At 38.3% G+C, this 17,700-nt stretch overlaps 1 pseudogene; it reads right to left on the reverse strand.

Moving 5' to 3' along the window:
• Positions 1–6,239: 6,239 nt before the first annotated feature.
• On the reverse strand, positions 6,240–8,897 carry LOC116422703 (annotated as a pseudogene).
• Between the last annotated feature and the right edge of the window lie 8,803 nt (positions 8,898–17,700).

A 17,700-nucleotide genomic window follows, 5' to 3' on the forward strand; every position in this document is an offset into this window, starting at 1 on the left:
GCCCGGCCATTTCATTAAATTCAGATGCACATTTTAAAGCACTTATGTGTCAGATAGTGCGCTAAATGCTAGTATACAAAAATTAAAAAAAAAGAAAGTTCTACTTTCTTTTTAAAAAAAATTGCTTTCTTTTTTTCCTGGTTATACATGTACATTCATTAAAAAAAACACAATTTCTTTATTGTGTGGGACAGTTTTGACACAAAAAACAATCAGAACTCTCAGAGGAAGAAAACGCACAAAGAGTTTATTATGATCTTGGGAGAAAGGGCATCTCCCATCTGACAAGGTATTTGTCATCAAAAGAAGTGCAAAGTAAAAGCTGCAAAATACAAGGCTTTTAAATAACTTAAATGCAGAAGCTCCCATCCTTGCCTGGCTTTTTCTCCCATTGTTTGGGGGAGTCCATGATTAAATTCTAATAAAGGAAATATTACCCAGAAATAAAATAATACAAGTCAATAATAATAAGCTTTTAATTTAAATATGTCTAGAGAACTGCAATACAAGCAGATATCCTTGGAAAAGAGAATTCAAAACCATCATCACCTTTAAAAGAAGTACTTAAAGGTTAATTAAGAGGTTATGGGAAACAGGAGGGGACAAACACTTGCAACTTTTAGCTGTAGCTCTATTTGTCATTATAAAGTCTCAAATCACAATTAAGGCTAAAGTTTAAGGCTATATTCCTAGGAGAAAGTCTTCACTCAGTTAATTTCACTCATTCTGAATCATATTGGGAGGAAAAAAATCAGAACAAAAGGGAAAAAATGAGAGGGAAAAAAAGGCAGAAGAAAAATAAAAAAAAGTGAATAAAAGATGTATTGATTTACATTCAGACTCCATAGTTCTCTCTGTGGATGCAGATGGTGTTTTTTATCCAAAGATTATTGAAATTGCTTTGGATCACTGAACTATTGAGAAGAACCAAATCTTTCATTGTTGATCATTGTACAATGTTGTTACTGGGTACAATGTGTTCCTGGTTCTGCTTGTTTTGCTCAGCATATATAAATCTTTTCATGCCTCTCCAAAATTAGCTTTTTTGTCATTTTTATAGACCAATATTCCATAATTTATTCAGCCAGTTCCTAGTTGATGGGCATTTACTCATTTTCCAATTCTTTGTCACTACAAAAAAACTGCTACAAACATTTTTGCACATGTGAGTTCTTTTTCTTCATTTATGATTTCCCTGGGATACAGACTCACCAATGGAACTAATGGTTCAAATGATATGTACAGTTTTATAACTCTTTGGGCATAGTTCCAGATTGCTATTCAGAATGGTTGGATCATTTCACAACTCCATCAGCAGTGTATTAGTGTTCTAGTTTTCCCACATCCCCTCCAACATTTATTATGATCTTTTCCCTGTAATCTGAGAGGTATGAGGTTGTACCTCAGAGTTGTTTTAATTTACATTTCTGTAATTCAAGAGTGAGTTAGAATATTTTTTCATTTAACTATAGATGGTCTTAATTTGTTCATCTGAAAATTGTCTGTTCATATCCTTTGATCCTTATCATTTGAGGAATGATTTGTATTCTTATAAATTTGACACAGTTCTTTATATATTTTAGAGACGAGACCTTTATAAGAAACACTGGCTGAAATTTTTTCTCTTGTTTTGTGCTTTCCTTTTAATCTTGTTCGCATGTAAAATTTCTACTTTTAAAGAGTTTGAATTATATTGGGCGAGGGGGACAAAATTTAGTATAAAATGTATAATTCAAGCTAATTTGAGGAAAGGAGGAAAAGGAGGAAGAGGACGAAGCAAGAAGATGGAAGAGGAGGATTGAAGAAAAGAAAATTTAAGAGGAGGATGTAAAAAAAGGAGAGAGGAGAGGATGGGAGAGGGATGGAATGAAAGAAAGAGAGGGGTACAGAGAGGAGAGGAAAGAAAGAGAAAACTACTGAGATTCAGTAAAGATTTTTTTTGTTAGAAATAGTACATAATCTGAGCCTTGAAGGATCAATGATTCTGAGAAGTGAAGATGACAGAGGAGTCCCTTCCAGGCATGGGAGGTAATGTGTTCACAAGTCTGGAGGAAGGAAATGAAATATCAAAGTTGGGACATCACTAGTTCAATTTTGCTGGAATATCAAGCACAGTTTCTTGCATACAACAGACAATTAAAAATACTTGTTGAATTGATTGGATCACATTTGATTGGATTGAAGGTGGAATTCATAAAAGTAGAAAAATGAAATAAAGCTGGAAAGGCAGGTTGGTCCCAGAGTGCAGAGTGCCTAGAAAGCCCTGATAAGAAGTTGGTATTTTATTGTGGAGACAACAGGGAGCCCAAGATGATTTGTGAACAAGGAAATAACAGGATGACTAGTTTCAAAGAGTAGTTGTTGATGATTCCATGAAAGCATGTTGGGATGTCCCCAGCAGAGTGCTCATGGGTCTGTGCTTGGCCTTGCCTTGTTGATCTTTGTCCCTAATGACTTGGATACAGATTGATGGCATTGTCATCAGATTTCCTCAAGACACAAAGCAGGGAAGGACCCACCTAACACTGAATGAAGAGTCAGGATTTCAAAAAAGTCTATACAGGTTAGAGTGGAGTTCTTTTTTACCCAGGGTTGCTTTATTTTCTTGATTACATATTAATATAATTGATTCCCTTGGTAATCATACATTTTACATTTTGCATTTAAAAACATTGTTTTAAGGAACAGAGTCTTCATCAGACTGACTTCCAAAGGGACCCATGGACACATACAAAAGTGAAGAACTTTGGGACTAGAATATTGGGCTGAATCTAATTAGACAAAATTCAATAGGAATTTCCTCAGTTGTAGGGATAGTTAGCTTCAATTTTCTAGATGACTGTATAATCTTTCCCCCACTAGGTGGTGCAGTAGATAAATCATTGGATCCTTATTAGCTATACTTAACTTTTCTTAGCCAAAAATTTTAAATCCTTAAAATAGGAATAACTATAGCACCTACTTCGAAGAGTTATTGTATCAGAAGTGATATATAGATCTGTAGCTAGATGCAAGGATAGATAGGTGAATAAGCGGATTGATAAAAAGGAAGAAAGAGGGAGAAACCAAGGAAAGAAGGAAGGGAAGAAGAAAGATAAGTAGGGGCATAGAGTGAATATGTATATACAGTTAATAGATAAATAGATTGATAGGGGTTTGCAAATTTTAAAGTATTTAATATTTAAAGTATTAAAGTATTAAATAAATTATTAAATAAAATATTTAAAGTATTAAAAATGAAGTTTTTTACGGGACTAAAATCAACTTCCTAGGTGTAAGATAGAGAAAAGATAGGCAAACAGCAACTGATATGAAAAAAAAATATCTGGGGATTTCAGTAGACAGCAAGCCCAATGAGGCAGCAGCAGTTTGATGTGGCAGCCAAAAAAGCTGATGGATAGTTGGGCTAACTTAAGAGGGTCATGGCTCCCTAGGAATAGGGAGGTGAAAGTCTATGGGATAATGTGGTCATTTCTAAATTTTATGGGAAGCAGGACACTGATAAGCTAGAGAATATTCAGAGAAGGGATCTAAGTTGTGGAGAGTCTTGTCTATTTCATAAGAACAGTGGCTGAAGGATCTGAGGAAAGTTTAAGCTGAAGAAAAGAAAACTCAGGAAGGACTTGAGAGTCAAGTCTTGGAAAGGCTATCATGTGGAAGAGGGCTCAGATTAGTTATATTTTGATCTCAGAAGGCAGACATAAGAACAATGGATGGAAGGTGTGAAGAGGATAATTTAGTTTTGATGGCAGGAAAGACTTTCTCCTCATGAAAGCTAGTCCAAAGCAGAATGGGTCTCTTTGAGAAGCACTTGGAGATCTGAACACAGAAGCTGAATAACCATTTGTCTGGGAAATTATTGAAGGTCTTCCACACATGGACGAGATGCAGTAGTTAGTCACTGAAGTCCTTTCCAACTGGTGAATTTTGTGATTCGGTCATGTCATCCTTTCTTGACTCATGAGACCAACACCCTAATTCAATCCCGCATCCTCTCTCATATGGACAATGATCATTTCTACTATTTGGTCTTCCAACTTCTGCCAATACAAAACTCTGCCAATAAAGTTTTCCTAGGGTATATGTCTGATTATCCCTTCCTTATTCCAAAACCATTAATGATTTCAGAGTGAAAAGAAACTTCATTCTGAGAAGAAGGCAAGCAGCTTCATGTTCAATTTTTTATGCAACAAGAGTCCAAACCACCAGGTGGCAGTCCAAGTCTTGAGTAGACATCATGAGTGTTAGGAGAATGAATTTTGTTTTTGTTTTTTTCAATTACATGTCATAATTTTCAACACATTCATTTTTTAAAAAAATATAGTTCCAAATTTCCTTCTTCCCTTTGTCCTCTCCCTTCTCCTTGAGAAGGCAAGAAATTTGATATAGATTATGTGTGTGAAGTTTGCTTAGGATGGACTAGCTGACCCTTGAGGTTCCATCCAACTCTAACTACCTGTTAGGGTTGCCCACATGTCCCCTTCACTCCCCTCCCCCAATCTAAGCCATGATAACACACCAAAAACCTGTAACTATTCTAATGTTCAAAGATCCCTTTTACCTTCCTCAAGCTGCTCCCATCCAGGCTGGTTCCAGGGTCTCTCAAGGAATGGACATAGATGGACCAGAACTATGGAAGAGGAGAAAGACTCCACCCAGGCAGGCAGAAACTTCTGATTTATGACCTTGGAAAGTACAGACAGAATATGAGAACATCCATTTGTCTGTCAGAGAAGAGAAAAGGAAGAAAAAAGAAGGAAGCAGGATTATTGTAAGAGATGTTCTTAGTGACATCAATGGAGGCAGGCAATGTTGGGCTTAGGCCATTTGATACAATTCAAGGAAACATCCATTTGTCCATAAATCATCCACCAGTATTTCTGAAGCTCCTACTATCTGTAGCTGGGCATTGTTTTAAGGGCTGAGGATATAAAGACACAAATGAAAATTAGTCACTCCTCTGAAGGAACTTCCAGTTGAACAAGGGAGACCCACCTGGATATACAGAAGTAGATACAAAAATCTTTAGGGATAAGACTAATGATTTGATTAGAGAAGGAAACTCTAAGCAGGACATCTTCCTTTACATATTTAGGTCTAAACCTGTTCTATATTTTGTAGCATTACCTACTTGGAGAGTGAGAGGTTAAATGAGTTGGAGCCAGTAAGTGTCAGAGGTCAGTCTTTTTGTAGAAGGCCAGTTTGCCACAATAGTTATGGTACAAATCATAAACAAAATAAATTAAAAAATGAGAAGCAATCTGGAATGGGAAAGGTGTTGAGTCACTGAGAAGATAAGGGAAGACCTCATATCAAAAGGTGATATGAAGAAGCAATGAAGGGGACTAGGGTGACAAGAGGTACTTCAGAGTCAACTTGGACCAGTGGGTCTGCTGAAAGGAAATTGACAGGGATATAGAGTATGGCGGTGGGTATTTCATCTTAGAATTTATTATAGAGAAGGAGGGGAAAGACAGGGCTGGCTTTAAAAACACCTTCGCCTTGGGCACAACAGTGGAGGGCAAGCAGTATCTCTGATCCACATCATGAGCATTTTACTCAATTCAAGATTTTAAACCAAGTGAGCTAGAGCAAATATCTAGAGGAATATTCAGTACTCATAACTAAACCATATTAACATGTGCCAAAATAGTGACACTGCTTTTTTTTATTATAGCTTTTTATTTATAAGTTATATACAAGGGTAATTTTACAGCATTGACAATTGCCCAATTTTTGTTCCAATTTTTCACCTCCTTCTCCCCACCCCCTCCCCCAGATGGCAGATTGACCAATACATGTTAAATATGTTAAAGCATAAACTAAATACAATATTAGTATACATGTGACACTACTTTCAATGTTGATTCATAATTTTAATGTTAAAGATCTTATCAAGGAAATAGCAAAACTCTCTGAGAAAAATAAAAACAATTGAATGTTCAATGAAATGATAAAAAAAGATAAGAGGGAAGGGAGAATAGCACTTCTAGACTTCAAATTATGTTATAAAACAGTAATTATAGAACCATCTGCTATTGGCTAAAAATAGAAAAGAGCAATAAAATAGAAATCAGTCACTGAGAGACAATAAAAACGATATGAATGGACACTCTCACCTTGTTGATTTCAAGAGAATGGAGGTAACAATTGATAGATATTGCACATATTTTCAGACATCTTTGATACATTGAACAGCTATATTAAATGTTCCTCTTATTTTACTTTTTCTTATGATACTATTTATTATATGCTATGGGCTCAGACGCCTGGTATGGAGCCATCCTCCTATAGTAGACACAGCTATAGTTGCCAGCATCCTGGGAGCTCACGGTGAGAAGGGAAAAGTTAACTGAGGTCCCAGCTGGGCCCTGGCTCTGCAGTGGCTGAAGACTGTCCCCTTTCTGCAGAGTGAATGTCGCTCTCCAGAGTGCTGACTGAGAGTTCTTGAAGTGGAAGTCCCATGCTTCCCAGGCCCCATCACTAGGAATGAATGGTAATGCTGACAGGGATGGCTTGGGGAGAGATCCTCTGAGGGGAAGAACATGTGGTGGTGGTGGTGGTGGGGGGTGAGGACACCTGGGTCAAATTCCTGCTCTGTCTCTCAGTTGTGAAATGTTTCAGTCATTTGGTCTGTCTGAGTCTAAGTTTGGTTGTTCAGTTTTTTGTCAATCATGTCCAGTTGTTAGGAGCTCATTTAGGGTTTTCTTGGGAAAATCTTTTGCCATTTTCTTCCCTACTTCATTTTAGAAATGAGGAAAATGAGACCAACTGAGTTAAATGATGTGCTCAGTCTCATATAGGCAGTAATGGTATGGACACAATTTGAATTCAGCAAGATAAATCTTTCAGTTTCCAAGCCCTGCTTCTATACCTTAAGCCATGAGTTTCATTTAAGTCCTTGCTACATGAGAGGTTGAACTTGAATATCTCTTGAAATTTTGTAGTTGCAGGTACAAATCTAAGGAGATTGTCACATTCAGGTGAGACAACCCAGTCTATGGTCTCATACATGTGATGACTCAAAGAAGAAAAGATCGTGGCCCCTCCTTCCTAATCTGGGCTATCACAGCTTAGTCTAAAACCAGGGTTTAGATCATATTTCAGGAGAGGGAAGGCTGAGACTTGTCTCCAGGCTCTGTCCCTAAGTCTTGCTGTGACCCCAGACTAGGCTTTTCCTCTCAGTTCCTCATTTGCTCATTGGTAATGGGAGGGTTTGGGCCTCAAGAACCTCCAAGGCCCCTTTCAGCTCTGAGTCTCTGTGATTTTTCCCTAAGCCCTAACAGCCCCATCATAAGTTTTTACCTAATAGTCCAGATTACAACAGAAATATCTTATGTCTTCCTATGCCCCTGATTCAGGATAGATCCAGGGCACAACTGCCTGTGTAGACATAATTCCCTTGTCTTTGTGAAATTCTTTCTGACAGAGCACAGAGGGGTTATTCTTAGGACTATTCTGTGTCCCTCACACCCGTCACCCAGCACCACTATCTCCAGGTATCAGTGGACTCTGATTCTCCATCCGAGGATGACTTGATCTTGTAAGTATGGCTGTAGCTCTCAGTGTCTTCTCAGGTCTCATAGAGGGGAAGGAGAAGTCAGTCCAGAGATCTGCTGAGGCCTATGGCTGTAAAGGTTCCTGAGTCTCAGCAGTCACACTGTGAAAAACACTTCTTTAAGACAGTCTGGGCCTTGAGCATCACAGAGTGATATTAGTTCCTGGGGCTATCATAAGGCCAGATTGGGCCCACAGAGTGGCTTTGGGGAGTTGTCCTGAGGAGAAAGGAGTTCTAGAGTTCAATGTCTGATGTCATTTCTAGGCACCCTCCCTTTAGCCCTCAAGAAAGAGGTAGTAGAAATTTTGCCTTTGTTTTCACTTACTTCTCTGGAGTCTACATAAGCTGGGAACACTCCTATTATCATGTGGCCCAAATCTGAGTTCATGTGAAACAAGAGAGAATCCTAGGTCTCCCCCTCCAGCAAACCATCCTTTCAACAATCCCTGGCTTTTATGCTGTCCCCATAGTTCTGTGGGCCTTCCTTTGTGGAGGATAGAATTGGAGACTTAGGGGGTTTCCATATCTACTCCCTAAACAGTCATCTTCAAGGCTTAGTTGGGATATGACCCTCTCTAGGAGGATGTCTTCCCGTAGTAAATACAGCTATAGCTCCCAGTGTCTTTGACCCTCAAAGATGGAAGTGAGAAAATGGCTGCTTTTTCTGTAGCGCTCTGTAGCTCTAAGGGCTCCAGACTCTTTGCCTCCAGGAGGGCAAAACTGTAGTCCTGAGAGGGTGACATGATGACATTTGACTCTAAATGGTTATTCTTCTCCCTAGGGTTATTATGGAACCAGTTCAGTTTGAAATTCTAGGTCTGGGCATGGCTCCTGTGAAAGGAGGAAGCAAGAGATCTAATCTCTCATATCAGCCTCTCACATTATTGCTTGAGAAGGGGTAGGGTGGGCTGAGGGTCCCTGGCCAGGTGGCTGGACCCGTCTTGTAGGCCTGTTCATTGCTCAGTAAGTTGGCTCCCAGGGTCACCAGAAATATGTTCTAGTCCAGGAAGGCTATGAATGTACAGAGCCATGGGAGGAGAAGTGACATGATTAGAGGTGATTATCCTCTCCCTCCTCACCCTTCTCACCTACTCCAAGGTATCCAGCCTTGGCCCTACAGCTGGGCTGCTGGACAAAGGCAGGATCTTAATGTGTCATCACTGACAAATTCAAATCTTTCTCTTAGCTTTGTGGTTTGGAAAGGTCTTTAAAAAAATAATTCCATGAGTGGATGGGCTTGGGTGTGGCTAGAGAGAAACACAGTTTCTGAGGAAGGGCCCTACCCATTTCTCATACTGTTGCATAGTGACTGATCCTTGTTCTGCTCCTCCTTGTCCATCCCTTAGTGAAACCAGAGCAGAGCTGTCAGGGCTGTGTGGTTCAGGATGGTGAGGGCAGACACTGGTAAGGAGGACAGGAGCTCCATCTGAATTGATTTATGAGAAATTATACATTATCTGGTTCTCCTGCCCCCACTCATCATCTATGAGCCATTTTTTGCTCCATGATGAGATAACCCAAAGATTAAGGGAATGAACCATCCCTGCTACCACCAGGGGTTCACAGTCCCAGTGATCACAGGGGCTCAGCTCAAACAGCCCCATTAGAGAATTCTGCCTATGAGCTTCATGCCATGGAAAGGGGAGCCGATGACTTTGCAGGGTAAGGGATAATTCTCTCTTCATAAAAGTTTGTTAAAGCCAGAATAGGATTCTAAAGGGAACAAAGAAAAAGTCATGGATAGAGGATTGGGACTTTAGTATATCATACTAATTTGAAACAATTAAGTAGGATGGAAGAAAGTCTAGAGAGTAGAGAGCTTTGACCTGGGCAGTGCATGGTTCAGAATCCTGAGTGAAGGCACTGGGTAGTGCATAGTTAGCTCTTCAGCTCAGTAAAAAGTAAGATTGGCAAATGTTCATTCACTGTAGGTGGAAAAAAAAGATGAATACATATTTGCAACATGGATGAGAGGGTCATTGGTCCTGTCCAATGGACAATCAATCTTAAACATTGACCAGGCTTTAAGTTACCTCCTGGGGATTCAAAGACAGAATGAATTGAATATGAAAATTGAAAGAACTTAAACATTGATCAGGTTTTAAGTTACCCCCTGGGGATTCAAAGACAGAACAATTTCAATATGAAAATTGAAAGAACTTGGGAGTGATAACAAAGAGTTTCCATTCCATCATGTTAGACGACAGATACTTGGGGCATGTTTATGCAGAATAAATATATACAGGCTCAATATAAAATAAATATTTGTTTGTGGGTAGAGATTTCATCTTCACAGTGATATATGAATAGATTCCTCAATGAATAGAAGGTCCCTGTGAGGCAAAGGTCAATGGGGGAGTGTTGGAATCTTTACAAAGTGTTAAGCCATTGGAGTTGATTTAATCTTAGAGTTATTTTGGGTCAGAACTTGAACTAGGTACTAAATACAACTGATGGAAACAATGCTTGTGTTCACACCTTTAGAGAGCTCATAAGTATCTAACTACTCAATGGAGTTCACACGTGTAGGGCTTAGTCCGAATTCACACCTCCCTTGAAGTTCTTAGGACCAGAGAGCACTCTGGGAGATAACCCACAATCCCTGCCTCGAGAAGGAGGAGTTAACCTTTGGGAGATGATATATATGGAGGAAGCTCTTGGAGCTAGGAAGAATTTCTCCGGAACATCGACAGGACTCTGAGATAGAACACTCTGGAAGAAAAGCCTACAAGCCCTAATCTAGTTCAAGTTCTGACCCAAAATAACTCTTTCTAAGATTAAATCAACTCCAATGGCTTAACACTTTGTAAAGATTCCAACAGGGGAGAGCATTATAAATATGGGAGATGGCCAAAACAAAGATACATCTCTATGTAGATATAGATATAGTGTATTCATACACACATATCACAGAACAGTGAATAGATCAAAATCATTTTTCATCTAACCATCTTGTGATTTTAGTGAATGAAAAGTTTGAGGTGTGAACAATGTAGTGAAACAGCAGTTCTAAACATTGCTGAGATCGATCAGTCACATGGATTTTAAGAAGAGGTCTTCCAAAATTAAACTGAAATAGTGCTCCTGTGCCATACTTATTTCATGCCATCGCGCCACCTAGCTGCCCCTTATTTTATGCCAGAATCAAAGTATCTTGCTTAGTGGGAATTGTGATCCTATAGGAAGAACGTGAAGAAATGAGGGAAAATTCTGTGTGTGGTGATCTGAATGATCATTGATCATAGATCTCCTGATGGAGCAAGCTAACTGATGATCTTATTCCAATATCTCCATGTTATCGATGAGGAAACTGGTGCTGAGGAAATATCAGTAACATTCAGTGTTAGAAAATGGAATATCATTTCCTCTGAGGACAGATTAAAAGAAGTGAGATATATTTAGCTTGGCATCTTTATTGTTAACATAGATTTTTATTAATCTTTTTGAGTTTTTTCATCTTCAGAATATCTTTCAGTATACCTTTGATACTCCTTCAGCATCTTCCCATAAAATCTCACAAAATCAATGATATTTTAAAGGAAAAAGAGAAAAAAAGAAGTAATATATCAACCCCAATCAATACTATGCAGATCCTTGAAAATATGTGCAATGTATCAAACTCATGGAGTTCACCTTTGCAGAGGAATGGGTTAGGAATATATGCTCAACTCTTACCTGAGTATTTCTGAGCTGGAATAATTGGGAAAAGGAAAAAAGATGGTCAGAATGAAATTCATTGAAGAAGGTTAATGCTTTGGTGAGTAGTACAGAAGGAGAACTAATTTTGATTGAGAAAATTATTTGATTATTGTGAATCTCAGAGGAGAAGAAGGTGATTCTAAAATTGAAAGAAGAGAGAAAGGAATATTCTACGTGAATAAATATAACCAGAACATTTTAGAGACATAACAAGTGCAGAGCTATAGTTTGGGATTCTATTATTCATGAGTCCCCATCAGTGTGTCTCCATATCATCAATGAATATCAAATAGCCAGGGAAATTGAACTTTATGGAAAGTGTTTTTGTTCATGTGAAAGAATATTAATATTTGGCACATATTACTCAAGTATACTTGACAAACCCTCTCATCTATATTAATAAGGTCCAATGTAAAGTAGGTTCAAATTTAGAGAACCCATATCCCAAAAGATATAATAGTGCTTCTAATTACTAGAAATAGAAAATTTTTTCCCTTTGAGGAATTTTCTTTAGTTATTCTGTAACTTCTCTTCCTGGGCATTGAAGAGTCTTGATGCTCTCCTTTCTTAGTGCTTCTTGGGGCGTCCTGGGTTCCAATGGTCGCTGTTACCTATCATCATGATTACTACTGTAATGGGCTGAAGCTTGAGTTGATGCACTGAGGTCCCAAGCACGTGAGGCTAAATAGTAATTGGACTATACTCTATTAATATACATGCTTGGATAAAGAATGGCCCCCGCCCACTCTGTGCAAGTCCTGATGTGTTGTATAGGAAATGACAATTTTGGTGGATGGAGGCAGAGAGACAGGAAGAGAGACTGGGAGAGATTGGGCCTGGGTTCTAGGCTCATATATGCTGATCATAGACCAGGTTGCTGGTCTAACTAGCTTCTTGACTCAGCTGCATACATTGCTATTGCCCATTCTCTTCCACCTCCGATCTTTCTTCACTGAGAATAAAGATTGGCGATTTCCCCCTAACCTGAATTCCTGACTCCGGCTGATTTTAAAATACACAGTCTTCACATACTACTATTCCTAGGATACTTGTAGAATGTGGAAAAAAAAGTCCAAATCTGGTATTATGGTGTCTTGTGGCCAAGAGCAAAAGACAGAAACAATATTTAATGACAAAGAGAAAGAGAGAAATGGATCATATTTTAGAGAAATGTGCAGAAAATAATATTTGAAGTACTAAAAAAGAACTTGCAAGTCAGCAGAGGAATGGGCCTCACCTTAATTACTTATCTGAGAGGAAAAGAGAGGGGGAGGGAAATTAAGTAATTAGATAAAAGGAAGAAAAGGGAAGTCATAAGCAAAACTCTAAACCCAGGATGTGTGGAATGAAGATATCTGGCTCAAATAAATCAAGGAGATTTCTCAAAATAGAAGCAGAAAGTAGTTACTATCTCACAAGAAAAGGTGTCTCCTTCCCAACAACTAGTCAAGCAAGGAGAAGAGAGTTACAGAAGGAAAATACCAAATTTTATACCCCAACCTGGAAGATCCCCCACCCACCATTGGCCTTCAATTACAGTGGGACAGACACAATCCTGATTTCAGTGGAAAAGTCTCCAATCCTGATTTCAGTGGAAACGTCTCCTCAACCAGAAATTAGGGTGAGTACAGCAAGGAAGCTTTGTTAAAGGGCTAAACTATATTTCAGCTGCAATGAGACAGATATTTAGAAAACAGCCTTCTTTTCCAGTTCAAGGAAATTATGTAGAGAGCATTGTCAGACTTATGAAAAGCCAAGGTTTGATTATAATTTGGGATCAAATCACTGTACTTTTAGAAATTGTACAGTACACATCTCTTTGGTTCTCTATAGAAAAAGAATTGGATCCAAATGAGTGGAAATTAGTAGGAGAGCAGCTATGTTAATTCTACAATGATAATGGACCTGAATCGATTTCCAAAGACACACTTAATACATGCAATTTAATACAATTGGCTTTAGGAAATTATATAAGTTATAGAATAAGGAAAAAGATGAAAGAGCAGGAAAGGGAGGAACCAGCTAAACTAGGTGAAAAGGATGAAGAATCAGAGAACAATGGAGTTAAGTAAAATTTTGAGTGTGATACTTCACAGCAGGAGAAATTAAGTCATTCCACCTCCCCTGACCTACTTCCCTCAATTAACCCTTCATGGGTGGAGTGAGGAGGAGAGGGAGAGGCAGTGACACAAACAGAACCACCTGTTAAGCAGCCTATGACAAGATTACAACAAGTACTGGTTAAAGCAAAAAATGAAGGACAGGATGTATCTGATTTAAAAATAAATGCATATCTTGTGATTGAAGAACTTGACTTTTCAGGTCAAAAAAGGAAAAGATACACTCCTTTTGATTAAAAAAAAATTAAGGATTTGAAAAAAGACCCTCTTTATGGGGCTACATCATCTTATGTTAAGATGCTACTAGATAATATGGCTTATGAAATCTTAACCCTGAATGATTGGAAACCCATAGCAAGGCCATGTTTAGAATCTGGACAAAACTTGTTGTGGCTTTCAGAGTATTATGAATTATGTAGGATTCAAGCCCAACGCAATACACAAACTGGAGTTAATGTACAAATCACCTTTGACCAACTAGCAGGTGAAGGTCAGTATACAGAAAATTCAGAACAGATTAATTATTCCATAACAGCTCATGAATAAATTGCTACTGCTACTATAAAAGCTTGGTGTACCCTTCCAAGGAAAGATTGGGGGGAAGCCTTCACAAAAATAGAGCAAGGTTCCAGTGAACCCTTTGTGTATTTTGTGGGACGTTTGCAGATAGCTGTCACAAGAACCACTGGAGAAAATGCAGCTACAAGAATTATGATCAGACAACTGGCTAAGGAAAATGCCAGTGAGGTTTGCGGAAGAATTATATGGGGACTACACAAAGATGCTCCTTTAGAGGAGATCATAAGACGCTGTGCCACAGTGAGCACAAATGCTTATTATACCCAGACTATGATGAATATGTAAAGACAGGGTCCCTCTTGGCAAGAGACTTCTAGAGAAAGTCGTCGATGTTTTCAGTGTGGAAAAATAGGACATCTGAGAGCTCAGTGTAGATAAAAAAAAGTGAAGGACCGGGTGAGAGAATAAAACCCAAAACCTCATTTCCAAAATGCCACAAGGGCTTTCACTGGGTTTCAGAATATAGATTAACCCAGGGAAATGAGAGGCAGGAGCCAGCTCCAAGATATCAAAGAAAAGATAGATGGGGCATGATGGCAGCTGAGTTTACATGCAGAGAGTCTTTAGAAGGTCAGAACTCTGATGTGATCTATCAGCCAAAAAGCAATCACATTACCAATCAGCAAATGAGGAACTGAGAGGAAAAGCCTTGTCTGAGGTCACAGCAAGACTGAGGGACAGAGCCTGGAGACAAGTCTGAGCCTTCTCACTCCTAAGCCCTGGTTTTAGGCTAAACCCTGGGTCTGTCTGTGATAGTCCAGATTGGGAAGGAGAGGCCATGATCTTTTCTTCTTTGAGTCATCACATGTATGAGACCATAGTTTGGTCTCCTTATATTTGTGGCTACCTGCAGCTACAAAATTTCAAGAGATATTCAAGTTCAACCTCTCATGTAACAAGGACTTAAATAAAACTCATGGCTTAAGGAATAGAAGCAGGGTTTGTAAGTTGAAAGATTTATCTTTCTGAATTCAAATCTAATGTCCATACCATTACTACCTGTATGAGTCTGAGCACATCATTTAACTCACTTGGTCTCATTTTCCTCATTTCTAAAATGAAGTAGGGAAGAAAATGGCAAATGGTTTTCCCAAGAAAACCCTAAATGAGGTTCTAACAATTGGACATGATTGACAAACAACTGAAAAACCAAACTTTGATTCAGACAGACCAAATTACTGAAACATTGTTACACAGGAACTGAGAGGCAGAGCAGGAATTTGACCAAGGTGTCCTCACCCCCCATCACATGTTCTTCCCCTCAGAGGATCTCTCCCCAAGCCATCCCTATCAGCATTACCATTCATTCCTAGTGATGGGCCCTGGCGAAGCATGGGACTTCCAGGGCAGGAAGAACTCTCAATCAGCACTCTGGAGAGCGACATTCACTCTGCAGAAGTGGGACAGCACTCAGCCACTGCAGAGCCAGGGCCCAGCTGGGACTTCAGTTAACTTTTCCTTTCTCACTTGAGATCTCCCACGATGCTGGCAACTATAGCTGTGTCTACTATGGGAGGATGGGTCCATACCAGGCGTCTGAGCCCATAGCATATAATAAATAGTATGATAAGAACAAATAAAATAAGAGGAACAGTTAATATAGTTGTTCAATGTATCAAAGATGTCTGAAAATATGTGCAATATCTATCAATTGTTACCTCCATTCTTTTAAACTCACAAGACACCATAATATCAGATTTGGACTTTTTTCCCCACATTCTACAAGTATTCTAGTAATAGTAGTGATCATGATGATAGGTAACAGTGATCACTGGAACCCAGGACTCCCTGAGAAGCACTGAGAAAGGAGAGCATCAAGACTCTTCAATGCCCAGGCAGAAAAGTTACAGAATAAGTAAAGAAAATTCCTCAAAGGGAAAAAAAATTTTATATTTCTAGTAATTACAGCCCTTACAGAAAACACATCTCATGTAATATCTATACCCAATTTTTCCTGTACATGCACTTATTCAATACTGGCCCTCTACATTATTACATGTTAATATTATGTATAACATTGCTTTATAATATAAAATGATGTTATAATATCATTAAATTATTATAATTTATTGGTCTTGTTTGGTTCGTTGTGTTTTTGTATGATAAATCTGCTTCGCTCGGTATTTAGTCTTTGCATTTAATGGAAAGTCCAGTGACCAGTTCTTTATGACTGCCCCGCTATTAAATTACTTTTGCTCTGTTTGTTTTCTAAGTTGTCATTAGTTACTATCCACAGCTCCCTGATGAAGTAGACAACATTCCAAATACCATATTCAGTGATGAATGTGTTCCTGAAGAGAGAATGTGGAAAAGCTGGAGAAAATCCACAGCATAGAGAATAAAAAAACTACTGATAGAAAGAAGCTCAGTGATGATCTATTGCAATCTCCTCATTTTGAAGCTCAAGAAACTCTGACCCAGGGAATTTAAGTGAAATGCTCAGTGTTTGACAATGGAAGACCTTTTCACATGAAGGTAGAGGCCAGAACTCTGGAACAAAGTACTTGAATCTAGTTAAGCATGTACTTAGTACTTAGTACTGTGATGTAATGTTTGTGCACACTCAGTGTGTTGTAGTGATGCAATTGTACTGAGATACTTAAGGCAGTCTCAGACATAGAAGGCTTCCTCAGCCACAGCTCTCAGCCACAGTTACAGAGAAGACTTCACTCACCAGATTCCATTTTTGACCATCTTCCTAGTCGCTCTCCTGACTTCTGCACTCCTGCACTAAGATCCTGCACTCCAAGACCCTCCAGAAAGCTAGCCTGAACATTACACATGAAGAAAATAATTGTTTATATTCAGCCTGGTTTATAAAAGATGTGAGGAAACATTAATATCTTTCTTTTTAAGAAAGGTTTCTATTAATATGTTTTGGTTTATATATGCTCAGACTTTCTTCCAGTATATTTATACACTTCTTAAGGTTCTTCTGAGCAATTTTTGAATTGATTGTGAGCCTTGGGAAACAGTGGTTCAGGGCCTCCTTTCATTGTGTGTCTATATCAAAGAAGACTCTGTGATGTATGCAGTAATTCTGAAAGAATTATCAATGCTAAAATTTAGGAACAACTTCACTCTCTGAGTGTTCACTTGGGCTATTTGTACCTCGCCTGTTGTAGTACCTTCTGAGCTCATGTTGGTCTGAACACACACAATAGGATAAATTATTCCTTGAGCCCAACATAGTGATGTCATTTTGGTCCTCCTTGAGAAAGAAGGACAACAACTAGTCAATAAAATTTTAAAATGTTAATTCTCAGAGAACTAAAATAAAAAGCAAAAATGCAGAAATCAAAACTACATGAGTAATAGACAATGACAATAAAATGGTAATTGGTTGAGATATCTCAAACAGAAGACATAGACCAAAATAAACATTATATGCTGAAATTCTAAATAATGAATGAATGAAAGAACAAATAAAAGAAATAATAGGTATATGAAAAAAAATTAATGACGAATGAATGCCAAATAAACTAGATGCATCTAAAATAGTCTGCATAAGATAAAACATATTTATAAGCATACATTAAGAAAATAAAGGAAAAAAAAAGATTACTTTAATTGAGTATTCATTAGAAAGACCTTAAACAAAGAAATATAAGAAAACCACAAAAGATGAAACAATAATTACAAGAGAAATGAACTGGAAACCAAAAAACTTATAGGAATGATAAATAAAAGTAAAATCTGTTCTTTGAAATTCCAATAAAACTGAGGAAATATTAGCCATGCTGT

Source organism: Sarcophilus harrisii, chromosome 3 (assembly GCF_902635505.1).
Source record: "Sarcophilus harrisii chromosome 3, mSarHar1.11, whole genome shotgun sequence".
NCBI classification, from domain to species: domain Eukaryota; kingdom Metazoa; phylum Chordata; class Mammalia; order Dasyuromorphia; family Dasyuridae; genus Sarcophilus; species Sarcophilus harrisii.